Source organism: Diabrotica undecimpunctata, chromosome 7, assembly GCF_040954645.1.
Source record: "Diabrotica undecimpunctata isolate CICGRU chromosome 7, icDiaUnde3, whole genome shotgun sequence".
Taxonomy (NCBI): domain Eukaryota; kingdom Metazoa; phylum Arthropoda; class Insecta; order Coleoptera; family Chrysomelidae; genus Diabrotica; species Diabrotica undecimpunctata.
Window position 1 is genome coordinate 42,883,179 of NC_092809.1, and position 19,696 is coordinate 42,902,874.

At 34.3% G+C, this 19,696-nt stretch overlaps 1 long non-coding RNA gene across 2 annotated transcripts in view; it reads left to right on the forward strand.

The window, feature by feature from the left end:
- Positions 1 to 19,696, forward strand: part of LOC140446260 (uncharacterized) — a 161,303-nt gene that overhangs the window by 44,667 nt on the left and 96,940 nt on the right. The window contains exons 1-2 of one of the 2 annotated variants that reach the window (XR_011951481.1): positions 2,121 to 2,215; positions 6,951 to 6,985. This is a non-coding gene — a long non-coding RNA (uncharacterized lncRNA). Of the gene's footprint in view, positions 1 to 2,120; positions 2,216 to 6,950; positions 6,986 to 19,696 lie in introns of those variants that run through there. The other variant, XR_011951480.1, reaches the window with a different exon arrangement.

The window sequence follows — 19,696 nt, forward strand, 5'->3', positions numbered from 1 at the left end:
CTTTGCTTCAATAATCTATATCGATCGTGTCCATACAGCCACGCGAGACATGCTCAGACCAAACAGATAAAAAGTAAACACGAAAGTTCTACATTTCATTAAGATAAAATGCAGGAAAGTTCAGATGTTTCTAGTCAGTTTGAACTACAGAAATGTCTTACATCTTTTATAAATTCATAATGCTCATTCCAGAATTCTGGAAAATCATGACAAAATTGAGACAAATAGTGAGGTAAATTCAAACATGACAAGCTGTGCGTACCACAAGGACAAAAGTGTAACAAAGTTTAGATGTTTTAGATACGTTTTAACTGCAGCAATGCCCTACATCTTCCATTTATTCATGAAACCCAATCCATAATTCTAGAACTTATGTTGATGAATGCTTATTTGTGTGTTCTTGCTTCAGTGTCCAGCTTTCAAGTCCATATTGTAGTATCAAAAACACGTAACATCTCAGAGCTCTTACTCTCAGTTCTAATCAAAGGTCTGCAGAGAATTGTTTTCATTTTTACAAACGCATTCCTTGCCATTTCTATCCTGGCCCTTATTTCTGTTGTTTGATCATTATTTTCTGAAATCCAGGTTTCCAAATATTAGTATTTTTTAACCCGTTTTATCAGTACATCTCCTATATATGTTTGTTTGTATATTTGTGTTCTTCGTTATTATCATATATTTAGTCTTTTTCATATTCATTTTTAGTCAATATTTTTTACATAAACTGCTTGCCTTGTTTAGCAGTAGTTGGAGTTTTTCAGCAGACCTTTTATAATTACAGTGTCATCTGTTAATCTTCATGTCATGTTGTTAATAGTTCTTCCGTTAAAGATTTTTCCTTCACTTTCAGATAGTAATGATTCTTCAAAAGTGGATTCACTATTTACATTGAATAATAAGGGAAACATAATACATCCCTGCCTAACTTCTCTCCTGATTTCAATTTCTGAACTGTGTTCGTTGTCTATTACAATTTGTGCTCTTTGATTCCAGTAAAGATTAGTTATTAGTCTTAAGTACCTTGTGTCAATGTTTTTTGTATTTAGACTTTGGACTAGGTTTTCATGTATTTTTGGTCAAATGCTTTTTGAAAATCAACGTAACAAACAAACACATCCACATTAATATCCACGCTTCTTTGAACTATCACATTAAAAGCAAATAACGCTTCTCTGTCGCTTCATAAAAGCACAAGGAGTGAGATGAATGGGGCACGTGATGAGAATGGAAAGGAAGAGGATGCCAAAGATGATTCTAAAACGGGGCCCAATCACGAAAAGAAGGAAAGGACGACCCAGACAAAGATAGTTACCGAAACCGTACAGGAAGATCTCAGAAAGGAGAGAATTGATGGTTGAGAAAAAAGAGCAACAAACAGGGATGAATGGAGAATAGTAAGCCAATTTAGTAGGCAAGCCAGCATGATTGGAGTAAGCCGCCCCAGTTGATCCAAGTTTTGTAATATATAAATATTATATTAAATTGTATTTTAGCCCTAGTTTTTCAAGGCCTGTTGAGCTTTGTAAATAAAGCGATGTTGTGTTCGAATCCAAGCTTTTTTTCGGTCGCGGCCGGTGCTTTTTGGCACTGCTACGGCCGACTCTGGACCGCAGTATTTTGTAGCCGATTCTCTTCTTCAAGTACATCTTGTTGTTCAATATTCATCATATATGTATTGAAACCTGAAGTTAATATGCGCAGTGCAGTGTCTTTCACCTTGTCAAAACTGAAGATAAATAATGTTTTAGTCCGCAACTATTGAAGTAACTACAGTTAAATATTTTAATATATCACTACTTTCCTTCACGTAGTTGTGACATTTAATTACCACCAATACTATTACAATAATTAATTGTACATTTGAAAAACAAATATTGTTTCGATAATTTCAAAATATAATTACCTGCACCGGACAGTTCCACCACTGCAATTATCTACATATTAATTATTGTAGCGTAATGTAATTTGTTGATTTTCAAATCGGGAAGGACGAACATAAAAAAACCATTACATAAATTTGCAATAAAAACTTCATTAAGTGAGTTTCAAAGATAACTATCATTAGTATCACACGAGAACCTGTGCATTATCGGTTTTAGTGTATTCGTTAATAGTGGTGAGGGATTTTTATACGTTGTGCTGGGTTTTTGTGGTCAATTGTAATATTAGTTAGTTAGGAGGTATTGTTCTATGTTAGGTGACCAATAAATAAGGGGTAAGTTCATTTTATAATGCTACCAGCATAAATTATACGACTAATAGAAAGGATAAAACATGTGAAGGTGTTTTCTTCTACATAGTTACAAAAAATTATTCTATAAAGTTTTTCGCGAATCAACCATCAATATTCATAATTAAACAAATTATTATAGAAGTTTTGAATTTAGAAGGTAGCTATGGATCCGTATTCAAAAGAATTGTAACTTTTAATTTAAATCGTTGTTGGCAAAGAAAAAGTTTATGAATGGAAAATTTCATTGGGGTGAAATCTGAAGAACAATACATTAACACCTGATATGGCAGAAGATCACGAAGGTCTTTATACAAGACTGTTGAAAAGTAGGCAAATTATAAATATGGATTCCCACTTGTCTCAATTGTATTTAAGAATTTATAAAAATAATATGATCACCCTGATAACTTCAAATACATTACAATATATAATATACAAATAAGCAATCGTTAAGGGTGCACTTTTCTTAAAATAGTTGTTTTACAATATCATCTAGGTGCTTTTGTAGTAGTTCCTTGCTTTGATTGTTTCAGAAAGTGTTAATTGTGCAAAATTTTCAGGTTTGATCCATACTCCATGCCAAGGCTTTAAACCCATTAGCATATATGTTCGTCTAATGAATATTTGGCCATGTGCTTGAGACCGAATGTACTTTCACGTAGTTCTATCGTGTTACAATGCATGATCCTTCCCTAATGGGCGCGAACAGCCCTTTTGTCACTCTTAAGGCCAGCTCTGAACCGAAGTATCTTGTAAATAATTTACTTTTTGCAAGTTTATGAACTTTTATGTGACATTCTGACACTTATTTACGCGCTAGCGGGATTAGAGCCGTTTAAACATACCTACAATTAGTGACCGCTGCAGTTCCTTAAATTAGGTTATTACCTTTTGCCGTAGTTTTCCACTTCTGGTATCCGCAGCAAATATTTGGTAGGATATTACATAAATATATATGAACTTTTTTAATATGCTCAAATGTGTTAGGCCCTAATGAAAATGTCAGAGAATTAGAGAGCCTTTTAAATTTTGTTCTGTGTAAGATTTTTATAAGGTGAAGTCAGCATTTGGCTGTATAGTTCGCTGTAATTGCTAAAGATCTATTAATGCTCTTCTCTATAACTCTTGATTCACATAACAGGATACTAGTCCCCTTCAAAAAATAAGAACCGCTGTCTTAATTAGACAAGAAAAAGATGACAGATATAATATTGCGAGTGTAATTTTACAGCCGTCTGTATTTTAATTGTTTATTTAGGTGAGTGTTGTATTTATGCATTTTTTTATGTCTAGCTGAACTGACTGTTTTTGTTTCTGGTGTCAAGAATTTATCACACATAAATATTATAAACCCAAACTGAGCAGTCCATTAGGAGTTAATTATCAAACGTCAGCAATTTAAATTTGTAATCATCTTTCGAAGAAAGTCTTTTATTATTATGCACAACCCTCTTGATATTATGTAAACAAACCATTTAACTGTCTGATTCATCTTCACTAAATTAGATTTAGTAGACATCAATTACTATTCCTAAATATTTTATGTCCTTAAAGTCAAAATAGCCTATAATGTTCATAATATCGCTTCATATCGATTCTCCGAAGCAACATCGACGCAAGTTCACATTACTAAAATGCTGGAAAATTTACTTTTAAAATTTTTTTAAAGAAAGTTAGAAAGTTTGTAAATATTTTTGAAACTGAAACAATTTTTTATTGTTAAATTTAGTCTACTTTTAAAAGACTCTCTTAGTTTTTTGGTAATATAAACTTTTTGAGTCTACACAGACCTCAGAACTTTGCAGAATACTAGTTGCGTCATTGTTCTTCCAATATTTTTAAAATAGTTTCTGAATCGGTTTAAGTTGGTCTATAATTAATTATAGTAGCATTAAACAAATTAAAAACAAGGTTTAGGTATATAATTTTATTGTCAGTAAATAATACAAACTACTCAAAATGGTAACCTTTAAAAAATAACAAAACATCACTCAAAATTACCAAAAAGTAACATTTTGTTTTTTGAACACCTTTAAAAAATAAAAACATTCATAATTCAAAAGAAGTCATTAAAAAAAGGTTCGTAATATTTGGGAATTATTTTACTTAATAATAAATTTTTTAGGTCTCTCTTCGTATTTCCAGAGATCGGAGTTTTTGAAATGTATACAGGTTTTTTTATAACATCTTGTACATTTCTTGTGCCTGTCACTCGTCTTCATTTTACGGTTATACCATAGGCCTGATTCCAATCCACCTGTTTGTAGCTGGTTATGTAGCTGGCAGTTGAAACTGATGTCAAGCGTTTTCAAATCGATGAAGAGGGTGTTTTGCTCTTTTTTTTGCGTTTCTAATAATCGACACAATTTGATCGGGAACGTAACTCTTCATAACTTTTTCGATGATACTGTGGACTACATACATCACCTTTGTTTCGTGTATGACCTCGGATGAGGTGCTTGTATGGTATGGAATTTAACTGAAACTTCTTAATTGCGTAGTAATACATTGCAAGACAAAATCCTATTTTTTTTGCTGAATAAAGAATGATGTCAGATTGAGGATGTGTATTAGCGATTTCTTCAAGAAACTTCAGGACACATGAACCAATTTCGACTGTTCCTCTTTTTCCCAGATCTTCATGGCAGAAGTAACATGATATCCTGTCATTGCTTATTTCTAATATCGTAAAATTAAAACAATTTAATCTTGATTTATAGTAAAAAGCGGATGTTTGTCCCATAGGCACTGGTAGGACAGATTGTAGTTCGTACATTACCAAAACTAGATTTGATCCTTCTTCTTTTCCATTTTCTTTGTCTGAAGCTTTCTCAGTTCTAATTAGTTCTTTTTCCTTTTGGTGCGACAGTAATTTTTCTTTTTCTTCGTCAGGCGCGTTTTTAAACGATTCACACAAGTCGCATTAGTCTTTCTTTGGAAAAAAGAAACTAATATTGAATTGCGTATTAAATATGTGGGCATAAGCTTCGTAGTTTGCAGCAGGCTGGCCCAAATATTGTTTTATTTTATAATGTTTGCATTTCTGCAAAGAATAAACCGCCATCTATAAACTCTCTTGATGTGTTTGCCCTTTGATAATGATTCCTTTTTTCATTTTTTTTTGTGTTTTATCTACCAATAGCTGTACCATGTGTCAAATAACTTTTAGTTTGAATACCTTACAACTGCATCTTTTACCAGTTTTTCGTTTTTAGGAAGGAAGCTAAACAACGACCACTGATTAAATGCGACAAGCGAGAAACCTGTAAACAAAGCTTAAACAGATACTCCCGAAAAGGTTTCTAACAGGAATTTGAAGAATCCCAACGTATAACCCTTAAGTCTTAGAAAGTAACTTCGATGATAAACAAATTACAATGGTATTTGGCCGAAAGATCGAATTACGATTTACTGTTTTATTTAAAAAAATCCGAAGGAATACAATCGAACAAGTAAAACATTCACATATTTAGGAAAGATGGTGAATGACCAATGGGATCCTCAGCAAGAAAAAAAAATGCCGTACCGAACAAGCAAAATAAGCTTTTCTTTAATTTAAACCGCTACTATGTAACCGCAATTTGTCCTTTAATCTCCATTATAAAATGATTAAATGTTATATATGGTTCATGTTGTTATACGGCATGGAGATATGGACGATAAAAATGTCCTCCATTAATAAGTTGGAGGCCTTCGAAATGTGGACCTTGCGAAGAATGTTCGGAATACCAATAGGGTGAGAAACAAGCCAGTCTTAAGAAGAGCAAATTCTTAGAGAATTCCTCAACTTGATCAAGGTATGAAAAATTAGATACCTGGGCCAAATCCTAAGAGGAAAATAATACGCTGTTCCTCAACTAATTATCCAAGGAAATATTGAGGGCAAGAACTTGATCAATGTATAAAAAATTTGATATCTGGGTCAAATCCCGAGAGGAAAAAAATACGCAATTCCTCAACTAATTATCAAAGGAAAGATTGAGGTCAAGAGAGGAGTATGTCGCAAGTTATTGTCGTGGCTACGGAATATAATAAACTGGATAGGCGTAAATAACACTGACGAGCTTTTGCATGCCGCGAAAGACAGACGTTTACATAATTCGCCAACACACTAGGTGCACGGCTATAAGAAGGAGAAGACTGTTTTTACGTTGGAGAAATTAGTAGGAAACATTTCTCCAATACCTAATATGCAAATTCGTCGTACATCGTGTCCAGTGTATGACAAACCAATAATTCTAAAGAATATAAATTACTAATCCAGCAAATTTTCAAACAGAAGTATTTGGCCAGAACGGTATTTTCGCAAAAACTTCGCGGATAAGGACTCTATTCAAGTCAAACGAATGAAAATTAAAAATGGAAACTGGCGATAGATATGTACTTCCATTCAACCTGCACTCGAACCATTTCGATACCTTTTGTTTTCTGTTTTCACTTGTTACTTTTTTGGTGTCATCTACAAATTCCTGTCAATCAATTTTCTTTTGTTCTTTCTGATTATCCTTCTATTCTATTAGCTCTTAAATGGAATTAAAAATCTAAATATTTACACCTCGTCTCGAGCAGAGCAATTTGTTATCTGATGACCAGCATGTTGATTAATATATAAATTCTTAATTAACAACTCAGTAAGCAGATTTCCTTATATAAATAAAAGACGTAATTATAGATCATTTTTTAATTTTCCAGCAACTCATTTGTTTTATTGTTACAGGACAGACGACTGACGCCAATGGCTATGCGTTATATGTAAGTACCTCTTATATTTAACTTTTAAAGAAAATATTTATTTTAACAGCAATTTGTGCAATCTAATTGTGCAACTGCTTTAATTTTAAAATAATATTTAAAATTTCAAGTCCCAAAGTACCAAAACTAGACTAATTAGATAAATCATGAGACCAATACCAGTCCGTGGAAAAAATGTGATATTTACTTTGTTACAAATATGTATGCATTAACCCTTAACTGGTGTCGTGGTTTAGTCTGCCGTTAACTGCGTCCTGGGGTCTACTGGACCCCATTTTTTTTTTAGTTTTTTGTGAAATTAATAAAGGCATAATTCATTATTTCGTTATAATTTGTAATCATTTAAGCTGGAATAAAACCATGTAAACCCGTTTTCTATTTATTTTTCATTAGGTAATAATGACAAGTGCTAAAAAAAATGTAACATAACTTATTTTTCAATGTTTCCTGACAGCAGAACATAAATTCTTACAGAAGAAATATAAAAAATAAAATCACTATTTCTTTTTTGATTTTTTCGTTTCAAATAAAGAACAAGAAACTAAAATATACAAACTCTCTAATTAAAATATATTATTATCAACAGAACTGGGAACTATTTACAAGTAACAGTTTTTTAAATGCAATTCTTGCAAACATATGCGCCTTTTGTTTGATTATATTATAGAAGCAAATGATTTCGGGTTTACCAGATTCTATATCCTCACATTCGGTATAGTGCATTGATGATATTAACAGAACTGCCTTCCCTTTTTTCTGAACGTAGGAAATTATAGTGTAGTCATTTGTAAAACCCTAAATGGAAAATCCTTCAGCTCTGCTCCACTTGGAAGGAACTGCATAGGTATTTCCTTTTTGTTTCGCTTGAGCGTGCCAACATAGGCCAGTCCTCGTTTTTTTTAATGCATCCATGACTTCTATGGATGAAAACCGATTGTCTGCTGTGACATTTCGGTGTGAATTAGCAATTGGATGACACTCTCAACACCGCTTGTGTTGGTTTTATGAAACATCTCTCCTCATTTGTTAGAGAAAATATTCTACTATCCTTACCACAGTAAATATAGCTATTATAGAAATAGTGGGTACTTGCGTCTGTTAGGGCCATAATTTTCAGTCTATATTTCCGAGGTTTATTAGGTATGTACATGCGCAACCTACATTTACCGAGAAAACCTATCAGCATTTTGTCGATACAACACAATTCTCCCATAAAATAACAGTCTTGGCATTTTTTTACAAAACGCTTAAATAACCAAGACACTGTTCATCATTAGTTTTACGTTCTTCTCGAGCATCTGCATTATCACACCTAAAACAAAAGCAATAAAATATTTACACTAACTATTCAGTCAACAAACCTTAGACATGCGAGCAACACATATACTCTTTTCAAAGACATGAATCTGAATATGTCTGGTTCCGTTCCATCTGTTGCAAATATTTCTTGCAAGTCTTCATCATTTGACTTGAAAACTACAGAGTAATACAATATCGCGAGAAATGCTCTAAATTCTTCTTTTGTTAGTTTTGTCAGTTCTGTTCTCTCAGACTTGCTAAATTTATCTTGAAATAACAATATCTGTTCATTTGTCCGTAGAATTATTTCGTTTTCCATATCCTCTGTGAACAGAAGGCTCCATATTTTTAAGGGACCAGAGACATCACCAGATAGATTAGCGAACATCTGTAAAAACAACAAGCCCTATAGCAGAAGACCCGTTGGAGGGCCGCCAAAAAGGTGGAAAGATAATGTACAGTCAACAACAACTGAAACAGAATAAGAGGCAGACAAACAGGAGTAATCCTAGCATCACGAAGAAGAAGAAGACATATCACCACATTTTGCAGGTCCTTTCAACCCTGGAAGAACTTTTACCACATTGTGTTTTTTGTTCTAATATTCAATCTGGATTGGCGGGAACAGCAAATCACTTTTTGAATTGAATTTTACCAAAATACTTTTTATTTGTTGCTTCTGGTCCCTTTTCTTCTTCACCTATAGCCCGACGTTCTTGTGTTTCAGCATTGTCCCCCTGATCTTCCATCTCAGAATCAGAGTTATGTATCCCCTGATCTTCCATCTCCGAAGCAGAGTTATGTATCTCTCTGGAGAAAAATCTTGTCGTTGCTGTCCTCATAATCACTAAACTCGCCTTTTAAGCTTGAATTCTAAGAATTTTAATTCATCATATCACCGCCTTACACTTTCTATTAAAATAGGCTCTCCCAAATACACTTTTTTGAAAGAACCTGCCATTTCAGAAATAAAACACTACTAGCGTCGTGGTACCACACAGACCCCAAAAAAACTTTACCGCTGGCTATTCAGAGCAATACAGAATTACCGGTGACGTGCGTATCGGAGATCAGAGGGGCTTACGACTGCACCAACAACTCAAATGTAGATTTCGCGGCCAGGCATAAATGCTAAATTTGCATGGATGCAAAGTTTAACATGGATTTAAAAAGTACTGCGGGTCCGCCTGACCCCACAACGCCATTTAAGAGTTAAACACAATGAACAAGAAGTTGTACCAAGTCTAGATAGATCTTTTACACTATCGTTGCATAACATAATTTCAATCAGTCACAAGAATGTTCATTACAAGGCTTTAGTTAGGCCTTGGTTTTGTCCACTCAGTCTATTTTAATTCCTTTTGTTTATGTTGATTTTGTTTTGTTGAGCAGTTATTCAGTTATTGTTTTTATTTCAGTTATATTTTACACTTGTTTGTGAAATCACATTTCACTAGATTGGGTTTATTTTTACCTTAGGTTCAATATGATTGGGGGCTCAACCACCCTTTCACGCGTCTATTGTTGCTCATCCCTAGGTGCAATTTGTCCTTTCAACCAAGCCTTTTTAACAAATTATATTATGGCTTTTGCTGACACTTCTACGAAGTCGTAGGGCTCGAGTTGATATAATGCTTAAAAAGGCCGTAGATGAAATTTTGTTACCGAAGTATTCTGAATTACAACATTTCGCAGCATCTAGTAGATCTAGTACACAAGTGCATAAATAAAATCTCAATCTTAACACCATTGCCTACACAAAATAATAGTATTATACAATCAACGGAATTGCTAGTATGTTGTTCGATTTAAATATCGAATACATTGATTACTAACACACATTATAAATACGCGTATATTTGATATTTCATCTAATATACGGTGGGAATGGAATTTACAGCATTAAATTAACATTATAAATAAATTTAAGAACTCAAGTATCTTGTGAGTAATGCAGAAAGAATGTATGGAATATCGTATTTATCGTCGCGGAAGAAATAGCAAAAATGTGCTGTTCTACTTTGCTTACTATCATTTTATAAATTTTATATACGAGTGGAAGAATAATAATTATGTGAGATTATAGAGAGTGCTTTTGTGATTTAGAAAAAAGATCAGTTACTAAATTTTACCAAAAAATTCATAAAATTCTGTATAAAAATCTTCTACTACCCTAAGTAATTCGTCTCTGTTTATGATATTTACATCTATCCTTTACTTTCTTTTGTGTGTTTTTTGCTATTTGTCAATTTTCTCCTTAGAACTTTGAGCCTTTGGTTATTCTCAATCGTTTCTTAAAATTGTTCACTTTTATGCTTTCGGTTGTCCATCCTAACAGATTTTTGAAATATTTTACTTATCTCTCTAATTCCATTGTGTTCTTTACCTTTCTTCCCGTTTTAGCGTTAAAGTCACCACATATTATGGTAAAGTATGCTTTTGTATCGTTTGTGGCTAAAGTAATATCGTAAAATTCTTCTATTTAATAGTCCGAATGGCCACTTGTTGGGGCATATAATTGTACAATTTTTAATCTACATCTTTCATTAGTTTTAAGGTTAAAGAAGGTACCTTAGTAGAGAAACTTTTTAGTGATATAATGAATGTTGTTTTCATGTTTTCTGTATACGAAGAAGAAAACGCCTCCCATTGTTTCAGTTTCACTACCGACCGGATAAAATAAATGACACGATTTCAGTTTTTTCAGGCTTTCCCTTTGTTGTTTTACTTCGCTAACGTCTATCTTATCTCATTTAATTTTCAACATTTCTGCTTCCATCATCTCTTTGGTTCTTTCTTCTGTTGCTAGGGATCTAGTATTATATGTAGCGACGTTGAGTTTTAAAGGTTTTCTAAGTTTGGTGTGTTTACTTGTCAGCATTCCCCTCCCCCCGAATCTGTGGTACAGACTAGTAGTTTAGTGCGAAGTTCTGGAAATCTTTTCGTACTTGCCTGGGGTAATACATTTTGAGAAAATGACATTTTCATTTTATTTTACGGTGTGGTTGGCGTGATTTTAAAACCTGCCACGCTTGCTATCTGTATAGGAGATATTGTAGACAGGAAAGGGTATAAGGACCTAATAATAGGACATAATAGAAAGGAGAGACATCAGCGGTTAGCATAAGTCGGAGTCACCAAGCCCTGTAGCAGCCCATTCTCTACCGGGATCGTGCACCTTCTACCTTAATTATATCTTCTTCTTAGGGTGCCTGTCCGTCCCGAAACGTTGGCGATCATTCTGGCTATGATGACTTTGTTGGTTGCTATACGGAATAGCTGTGTTGAGGTCTTTACCATGCTCTCAGGTTAGCAAGCCAGGATATGCTTCTTCGTCCTGGGGCCCCTTTTGCTTCAATTTTACCTTGCAAAATGCATTGGAGAAGAGTAGCTCATATCTGCCTTAATTTCTTATTATATGTCCTAAGTACTGCAGCTTAAGGCCCTTCACGATGTTGACCAAATCCGCGGTTGTGTTCATCCTCCGTAGTACTTCTTCATTGGTGACTTTGACTGTCCATGGTATCTTCAGGATGCTTCTGTATAACCATAGCTCAAAAGCCTGAAGTTTTGAAAGAGTTTCCACCTTTAATGTCCGCGTTTCTACTTCGTACTGAAGCACTGAGTACACGTAACATTTAAGGAGCCTTATTTTTGTTTCTAGGGTGAGGTCATCGCTCTTACACACAGAGCTCATAGTCAAGAATGCACTTTTTGGCTTTTCAATGCGACATTTAATCTCTTGGGTATTGTCCAACTACTCATTGATTATAGTTCCCAAGTAGTTGTACTGCGTGATACGTTCAATTCTTATTTGGTTCACATACAGATTTGCTCCAGTAATTTTTTCTTGTTAATGATCATTCGCTTGGTTTTGCTGGTGTTTATATCCAGTCCATATGTTCTACTTGTTTCCATTATATTGTTCATTAAGTTTTTCTATGATATTGGATGCATAGGATACATAAGGTATGCTGATGACACTGTGATTCTAGCAAGTAGCATGGAGGAACTGAGTTGCCTAATGAGTAAGATACAAAAAACAAGTGCACAATACGGACTCAGACTAAATATCACAAAAACCAAATGGATGTTAGTAAGCAAAACCCAACAACCACCACAGCAACTGATATTAGACAATGAAAGAATTGAACACGTGGATTCGTACATCTACTTGGGAACAACAGTTAACTCAAATTGGGATCAAGCGAAGGAAATACGTATAAGAGTAGAAAAGGCAAGAGCATCGTTCACTAGCATGAATCAAATTTTCACCTCTAAAAGCCTCACCCTACCTCTCAAAATTCGACTTCTGAAATGTCATGTATTCTCGGTTTTGTTACATGGAATGGAGGCATGGACAATGACCCCAACATTGATGAAAAAAGTATAGGCCTTCGAAATGTGGGCTTACCGACGTATATTACGTATATCCTGGACTGATCACGTGACCAACGAGGAGGTACTACGCCGGATAGGTAAAGAGTGGGAGGTTGGAATAAGTATAAAGAAAAGAAAGTTGGAATACTTGGGTCACGTTATGAGACATAATAAATATAGAGTACTACAGCTGATCGTTCAAGGGAAAATAGACAGAGAAGGGGTCCAGGGAGGAGAAGACACTCGTGGCTCCAAAACATGCGGCAATGGTTCGGATTGTCATCTGCTGAACTATTCAGATCTGCCGTAAACAAAGTCAGAATAGCCATGTTGATTGCCAACGTTCGGGACGGACAAGGCACATGAAGAAGAAGAAGATGATATTGGAAAACACTATTGTATTATCTGCATACCGCAGGTTATTGAGCTTAACTCCATTTATTGAGATTGTCTTCATCAATACGTTTTAGAGCCTCTTCAAAAATGTGTTCCGAGTACAGATTGAATATCAGTGGTGAAATTATGCACCCCTGTCTCACCCCCCTTAAAATTTTGACCTGATTTGTATATTCTCCATCTATTCGGAGTACCGCTGGTTGATTCCAATACAGGTTAGCTAGTATTTTTAGGTATCTTCCGTCAATCCCTGTCCTCTTCAGCACTTCCATCATTTGTTCATGTCTGACTCTATCGAAAGCATTCTTGTAGTCAATCAGGCATGCAAAAACATCACAGCTACATTTCTGAAACAATACCTGCACGCTAAATAAAGCTTCCCTCGTACCAAGGGCGTTCACAAATCCAAACTGTTGTGGACAACTTTTAAAAACAGCTTTAGCAGATGGCTCATTAGGCTTATGATCCTATAGTCTTATGATCCTATATGTCTAGTCTAGATACCAGCAGAGTGGCTGATTTGAGCCACTCTACTGGTATTTTTAGCAAAGCAAAGCTCCAGGTCCAGACGAGCTACCAGCGGATTGATAGAGTTGATAGACAAAGATCGAATCTACTTGTTAGTAGACTTATTTAACAAGATTTATGAGAACAGTATAATTCCTGAAGAATGGCTAAGATCAACGTTTGTCCCTCTTCCCAAGAAGGCACATGCTAAGCAGTGCAGTAACCATCGCACGATCAGTCTGATAAGCCACACCTTAAAAATATTCCTCAAAATAATTCACAATAGAATTTACAGAAAATTGGAAGAAGATATCGGAGAACCTCAGTTTGGATTCCGGGAGGGATATGGAACTCGCGAAGCATTATTTGCCTTTAACGTCTTGATACAGAGGTGTTTGGATGTGAATCAAAATGTATTTGCTTGTTTCATTGATTACAACAAGGCGTTTGATAACGTCAAGCGTGACCAACTTTTTAGAGATCTTGGAAGCTAAACAGTTAGACACTCGCGATATAAGAATATATACTCTGTATTATAATCAGAAAGCAGTCGCACGCATCGAAAATAGCACAACAAATGAAATTCAAATTAAAAAAAGGATTAGACAAGGATGTGTGCTTGCACCAATGCTATTTAATCTCTATTCGGAAGAAATTATGAAGAAAGCATTGGAGGAAGAAGAAATTGGGATAAAAGTTAACGGCCAACCAATTAATAATATTAGATACGCAGATGATACGGTTTTAATGGCGGATACAGTAGACGACCTGCAAGCCATTTTAAACAAGGTAGTCACAGCTAGTGAAGAGAAAGGGTTAACAATGAACGTCAAGAAGACGAAATTCATGATTACATGATGAGGACTGTACATTCACAATAACGAAATCGAACGGGTGCACAAATATAAATATTTGGGAACAAGCGTTAATAACAACAATGACATCACAGAAGAAATAAAAACTAGAATTGGAAAGGCTCGAGCTGCTTTTGTTAATATGAAGGACATTCTGTGAAGTCATGACATGCTACATCTTCTCGATACTGCTGTACGGAGTAGAGACTTGGACTTTAAACAAGAGCAATATTAATAAACTAGAGGCCTTCGAAATTTGGATATACAGAAAAATTTTGAAAATACCTTGGACAGACAAAGTAACAAATAGTGAAGTGGGGAGACGACGTATATCTTGGCTGCGCAATTTAAAAGACTGGTTCCAGTGCACATCTAACCAATTATTTAGAGCAACAGCTTCAAAGATACTAATAGCAATGATGATTGCCAAACTCCGTAGCGGAGAGGGCACTTGAAGAAGAAGACTATTATTTTTCCTGCCTTGTATATTTCATTAATTCAGTTATTATTTGTTCTGCATCTAATGTATATTTCATTAATTCAGATATTATTTGTTCTGCATTTAATAGCTTCAGCAGTTCTGCAGGAATTTCATTAGGTCCCGGTGCCTTTCCATCCTTCATTTGTCCGAAGGCTGCCGTTATTTCTTCTGGTAGGATTTCGGGACCTGAATTTTCTTAAATGGTGGGTTTTTGTATTATTCTAAGGTCGTGGAAAAGTTTCTTTCTTTTTATCTTCTTTGGTTATGGCAAGATTGCTTTCATTATTTATTTTTCCGCTGTTGCGTTTTTGGAACTTTCCAGCTATTTCCTTCACCATTCGATGGACATTGAAGTCATCATATCGACTCTGATACTACTTTATTTCTTGACAATGTTGTGTTTTTTGTTTCTTTCTGGCTCTCTTCGGTTTCTCTTTCTCTTTTATTTAAATAATAATATAGATCAAATGCTACTCTTGCACCATATTTTTTTGTAGAAAATAAAATATGTTAACTTTTAATACTTTTTAATAACATTGTCTTTTCTTTAAGAATGTTTTTAGAACTATGAACAGTATTTTGATTAAAATTTTTAATTTAAATATGTAGAAATCTACACATAATATAATAAAGTTTACCTATTCAGTTGCCATCTACAGGAGTATTTTGAAGTATACCAACCGTGAACATTTCTTCCATTTGAAATGTGCTTCTATTATGCAATATATATTCGTTGTTACAATCCTTACTTACATTCGCTATATCTTCTTTTCTAGTCATAACATTATTTGAGAATGACTTTTGTATGTGATCATTAGATTTTCTTTCTTTCGAAAGAAAGTGTTAATAGTTGATAGCGTTATCCATGTCTAATGCTGTTGCCAGTTGTCTGCATGAAAAGCGAAATTAAAATAACTTAAAGGTGTACTGATTTTTCCCGTAAATAAGAGTACAGGATTATAAAAGTTATTTTTAAAGAAAATGTTAGTAGCAGTCTAAAGTTTTTGACAAAAATGTAGAAATTGTCATCAATATTATCACCCGCACATAGTGACCTCTTCCTTTCTCCGAATTTAAAAAGCTGAAATAAAGCGTCATAGTTTTAGATTATTTAGTTAGTTATACCAAAGAATATAGACGCTTAAGCGTCTATATTCTTTGGTTATACAATGTTTGAATGCGTTATCGATACAATCGTGCCTTGGTGTAAAATTGTGCTACATTTATAACAAAAACTCAAATTTTTCAATGTACAAAATACGACGAAGTCAACATAACATCCCAATATCTCAGCCCGATCTCATAACAAAACCAAACTTCTAAGAAAAAATATAATGATTCTTAAAGTAGTTGCAGGTAGAAAAATCCTTATTGTTGTGTAACAATTGCATCGAGAAATTTGAGTTATGGGTGAAATAAATAAACGTTTTGAAAGTACATAAATTCCTAGAATGGGGTAAAATATATCAGGAGTAAAGATAATGGTCAATCGTTCTTGTCAGGGACTAAAAAATTTGTTACAGTCGCTAAAAAATCAAAGAAAAAATGTCATGTTTCAAAAACAAAATAAAAAAAATATATTTAGTTCCAACAACACCAAGGAATTATGTTTATTCGATATAGATTCCCTGACTTAATCATCTATGCCTTTCTTGTTATTGTTACTTTTATTTGTGGTCCTATATAAATTTCTCCAGTGCACTCAATTATCTAGTTTTGTATGGAATAATTTCTAAATACTTTGTCATAAAAAATTTACTCCTTTGGACTTTCTTTTCACTCACTCGAAGAACTTACCACTCGAAGATTCTATGAATTGGGTGACTAAGGTTTAATTTTAGCTTTGAACATGCTCTAACCGCTTTAACAATGTACTCTTATTTTGGGATCAACACGTTTACTTAAATACAAGAAAGTTACACACTTATCAATAACTGCGAAACTAAAAGGGTTATTGCAAATCCACTTTGTTTTCCAGTATTCAATTTTCCCGATGAACGTACAGAAAGTAAATAAAATGTTATCTTGTTAAAGACATTATCCAATTTGCCTGGCCTACAAATGCCCCTGGTAGATATTCTACACATTACAGAGTGATTCGTAAAGTAAAATATTTTAGTGGTTTTCGACTTAACATTATTTTCTACTTGTTCTGATCGTATCTGAGATTGAAAGTCATCAAGACTATCTTAGTGTTTTGTACAGCTGATGTAAAGAACTCATTTTTTGTGCAGCTCACATTAAGAGCCACCATGGCATTCTTCTTTAAGCCTGAATTCCGCTTTCCTTTGTTTTTGTCTCTTCTATTGTCGTTTCATGAAGTGACCTCAATATTCGACCATTCTTCTTTTAATAATTGAAATAACTTCCTTTCTTTATCTGGCTTTTTTTTTCATATTTGTTACTATTTCGACCCATCTTCATTTTTTCCAGTTTTTTACTCTTAATACTAAAAAAAATAGAAGAACTGATCTATAGAGAAGAATTACCTTCTTCTTCTTTGAGTGCCTCTCCTATCAGAGATTGGATATCATTAGGGCGATTCTAATTTGATTTACTGCTGTTTTGAATAATTCGTTAGTGGTACAGCCAAACCACTCTCTTAAATTCCTCATCCAGGACATTCTTCTACGGTCTGGATTTTTGCTTCCTTGGATTTTTCCTTGCATTATATTTTGTAGGAATGTGTACTTTTGTCTCATCAGGTGGCCTAAGTATTTCTCTTTTCGTTTTTTTTCTCTTTTCTATATTCAGTAGAAAAAGAGTTTTCTCTTTTTTATATTCAGTATAACTTCTGTACCTAATAATCTTATATGGACAGAATAACAAAGACCGTATGAGACGGCAGTATCTTTTATAAAAAATATAAGCGGTGATTATCACAATGAATTTAGACCAAATAGAGTCACAGCAGCAATATATTCATACGAGGAACAGTCCAAAAAAATCCATCAAACGTTCATCCGAAAAACTGGCCATATACACACTAAGTGAGTAGACATTGGATGATACAGCTGTGAGTAGCAGGAACAAGCAATGTCTTTATGGAGTGTTAGACATTTATTTTAAAACACCAAAAATGAGACTTACGAGTTGCAATCAATGAAACAAAAACCAAATATATGACCGTGCGAGGAATACCTAAAAATGCAATAGATAGACATTGTGTTCTTTTTATTGGATTAAGCCGCAATTATTGCTTGTGATTGTGATGAAAATCACAACCTAACCACTCCACAAAAAATAGTTTCAGAACCTTAAAGTAAACCTTTGAACGTTCTACCTTCACGTTCACATCATCATCATCACTGGCTCGACAACCCTTTTTGGGTCTTGGCCTGTTCCAGGATTCTTCTCCATTCTGATCTGTTTCGTACTTTTTTTCTCCAGTTTTTTATTTTTAAAGTTGTTATATCATTTTCTATTTGTTCTAAGTATCTCAGTTTCGGTCTTCCTCTTGTTCTTTTTCCTACTGGCATCTGTTTGAATATTTTGTTTGGTATTTCGCCTTCTTCCATTCTTTCTACATGTCCTATCCAACGCAGCCGTCCTATTTTAATGAATGTTATAATATCCGGATCCTGGTATATTTTGTATAGTTCAGAGTTGTATCGTCTTCGCCATATTCCGTTTTCTTTTGTGCCCTTATATATGTGTCGCAAGATTTTTCTTTCGAAGGTGGCTAACAACGTTTCCTCTCTTTTAATGAGTGTCCAGGTTTCTGAGCCATATGTGAGTACCGGTCTTATTAGGGTTTTATATATTTGGCATTTTGTCTTTCTTGGGACGTTATCTGATCTTAGGTGTCTAATTAAGCCACGGTAACATTTATTTGCAATAAATATTCGCCTCTTCACTTCCTCCGTAACGTTATTATCAGACGTGTCTAGGGATCCCAAGTATATAAAGTTTTTTACCCCCTCTATATTGTATTCTCCTATTGTTATATTTTGTGGCTGCCTTATTTCTGCGTTTTTACTTACCTGCATATATTTTGTTTTGGTCTGATTGATTTTAAGACCACTATTTTGTGCAGCTCGTTCTATTTGGTTATATGCCTCTATCATTTATCTTCTTGATCTTGCGATTATGTCAACATCATCTGCAAATGCTAGTATTTGCACGCTTTTATTAATGATTGTTCCTCGTGTATTGACTGTTGTGTCCCTCAGTATTTTCTCGAGTACGATGTTGAACAAGATGCATGATAGAGCGTCTCCCTGGCGTAGTCCCTTTTTCACATCTATTGTTTCCGTTAATTCATTTTGTATCCGGATTCTACTTTCTACTTTTAGAGATTCTATTATCAGTTCTATTAGTTGTGTTGGTATATTAAATTCTTTCATTGCTTTTATTAAGAATTCTCGGTTTATATTGTCATATGCGCTTTCAAAGTCTATGAAGAGATGATGTGTGTCGATGTTATATTCACTTGTTTTTTCGAGGATCTGTCGCAGAACAAATATCTGGTCTATTGTTGACTTCTGTCTACAGAAGCCACTTTGGTATTTGCCAACTATTTTTTCAGCGTGTGGTCTTTCATAAATGACATTGGACATTATCTTGTATGCTGCATTCAGCAGCGTGATTCCACGGTAGTTTCCACATTCTAACTGATTTCCTTTTTTATGTAATGGTACAATAATACCGCTATTCCACTCCGTTGGTAGCTGTTTATTCGACCATATCTTTGTTATCAATTCATGTATTGTTTTTTGTAGTGCGTCTCCTCCTTCCTTTAGTAACTCCGATGCTCTTTGGGCTTAAGAGACCATACGTGAGAAATAAACGCAC